Source organism: Musa acuminata, unplaced genomic scaffold (assembly GCF_036884655.1).
Source record: "Musa acuminata AAA Group cultivar baxijiao unplaced genomic scaffold, Cavendish_Baxijiao_AAA HiC_scaffold_73, whole genome shotgun sequence".
NCBI classification, from domain to species: Eukaryota; Viridiplantae; Streptophyta; class Magnoliopsida; order Zingiberales; family Musaceae; genus Musa; species Musa acuminata.
In genome coordinates this window covers 40,001-42,500 of record NW_027020354.1, presented here as the reverse complement: position 1 = coordinate 42,500, position 2,500 = coordinate 40,001, and positions in this window count along the sequence as shown.

Below are 2,500 nucleotides of genomic sequence, written 5' to 3'. Positions count from 1 at the left end.
AGCGAGAGGCAGCACCGTCCCTGCTATACGAAAGCCCCATCCAGCCCTGTGCCACCCGGGGGGTTCCAGGGTGCTGAGATGGCTGACATTTTGCTCCGCTCACGACGGTCACCGCGCGACGCAAGAACAGCCCAAAAACAGGCCAAAACGGCCCAAAAACGGGCCAAAACTGGCCATTTTTGGCTGCGCGAGCGAGCAGCGAGCGGCGGACAGCGAGCGAAGCGAGAGGCATCACCGTCCCTGCTATACGAAAGCCCCATCCAGCCCTGTGCCACCCGGGGGGTTCCAGGGTGCTGAGATGGCTGACATTTTGCTCCGCTCAAGATGGTCACCGCGCAACGCAAAAACAGGCCAAAAACTGGCCAAAACGGGCCAAAACTGGCCATTTTTGGCTGCGCGAGCGAGCGGCGAGCGGCGGACAGCGAGCGAAGCGAGAGGCAGCACCGTCCCTGCTATACGAAAGCCCCATCCAGCCCTGTGCCACCCGGGGGGTTCCAGGGTGCTGAGATGGCTGACATTTTGCTCCGCTCACGACGGTCACCGCGCGACGCAAGAACAGGCCAAAAACTGGCCAAAACGGCCCAAAAACGGGCCAAAACTGGCCATTTTTGGCTGCGCGAGCGAGCGGCGAGCGGCGGACAACGAGCGAAGCGAGAGGCAGCACCATCCCTGCTATACGAAAGCCCCATCCAGCCCTGTGCCACCCGGGGGGTTCCAGGGTGCTGAGATGGCTGACATTTTGCTCCGCTCACGACGGTCACCGCGCGACGCAAGAACAGCCCAAAAACAGGCCAAAACGGCCCAAAAACGGGACAAAACTGGCCATTTTTGGCTGCGCGAGCGAGCGGCGAGCGGCGGACAGCGAGCTAAGCGAGAGGCAGCACCGTCCCTGCTATACGAAAGCCCCATCCAGCCCTGTGCCACCCGGGGGGTTCCAGGGTGCTGAGATGGCTGACATTTTGCTCCGCTCACGACGGTCACCGCGCGACGCAAGAACAGGCCAAAAACAGGCCAAAACGGCCCAAAAACGGGCCAAAACTGGCCATTTTTGGCTGCGCGAGCGAGCAGCGAGCGGCGGACAGCGAGCGAAGCGAGAGGCATCACCGTCCCTGCTATACGAAAGCCCCATCCAGCCCTGTGCCACCCGGGGGGTTCCAGGGTGCTGAGATGGCTGACATTTTGCTCCGCTCAAGATGGTCACCGCGCAACGCAAAAACAGGCCAAAAACTGGCCAAAACGGGCCAAAACTGGCCATTTTTGGCTGCGCGAGCGAGCGGCGAGCGGCGAACAGCGAGCGAAGCGAGAGGCAGCACCGTCCCTGCTATACGAAAGCCCCATCCAGCCCTGTGCCACCCGGGGGGTTCCAGGGTGCTGAGATGGCTGACATTTTGCTCCGCTCACGACGGTCACCGCGCGACGCAAGAACAGGCCAAAAACTGGCCAAAACGGCCCAAAAACGGGCCAAAACTGGCCATTTTTGGCTGCGCGAGCGAGCGGCGAGCGGCGGACAGCGAGCGAAGCGAGAGGCAGCACCGTCCCTGCTATACGAAAGCCCCATCCAGCCCTGTGCCACCCGGGGGGTTCCAGGGTGCTGAGATGGCTGACATTTTGCTCCGCTCACGACGGTCACCGCGCGACGCAAGAACAGCCCAAAAACAGGCCAAAACGGCCCAAAAACGGGACAAAACTGGCCATTTTTGGCTGCGCGAGCGAGCGGCGAGCGGCGGACAGCGAGCGAAGCGAGAGGCAGCACCGTCCCTGCTATACGAAAGCCCCATCCAGCCCTGTGCCACCCGGGGGGTTCCAGGGTGCTGAGATGGCTGACATTTTGCTCCGCTCACGACGGTCACCGCGCGACGCAAGAACAGCCCAAAAACAGGCCAAAACGGCCCAAAAACGGGCCAAAACTGGCCATTTTTGGCTGCGCGAGCGAGCAGCGAGCGGCGGACAGCGAGCGAAGCGAGAGGCATCACCGTCCCTGCTATACGAAAGCCCCATCCAGCCCTGTGCCACCCGGGGGGTTCCAGGGTGCTGAGATGGCTGACATTTTGCTCCGCTCAAGATGGTCACCGCGCAACGCAAAAACAGGCCAAAAACTGGCCAAAACGGGCCAAAACTGGCCATTTTTGGCTGCGCGAGCGAGCGGCGAGCGGCGAACAGCGAGCGAAGCGAGAGGCAGCACCGTCCCTGCTATACGAAAGCCCCATCCAGCCCTGTGCCACCCGGGGGGTTCCAGGGTGCTGAGATGGCTGACATTTTGCTCCGCTCACGACGGTCACCGCGCGACGCAAGAACAGGCCAAAAACTGGCCAAAACGGCCCAAAAACGGGCCAAAACTGGCCATTTTTGGCTGCGCGAGCGAGCGGCGAGCGGCGGACAGCGAGCGAAGCGAGAGGCAGCACCGTCCCTGCTATACGAAAGCCCCATCCAGCCCTGTGCCACCCGGGGGGTTCCAGGGTGCTGAGATGGCTGACATTTTGCTCCGCTCACGACGGTCACC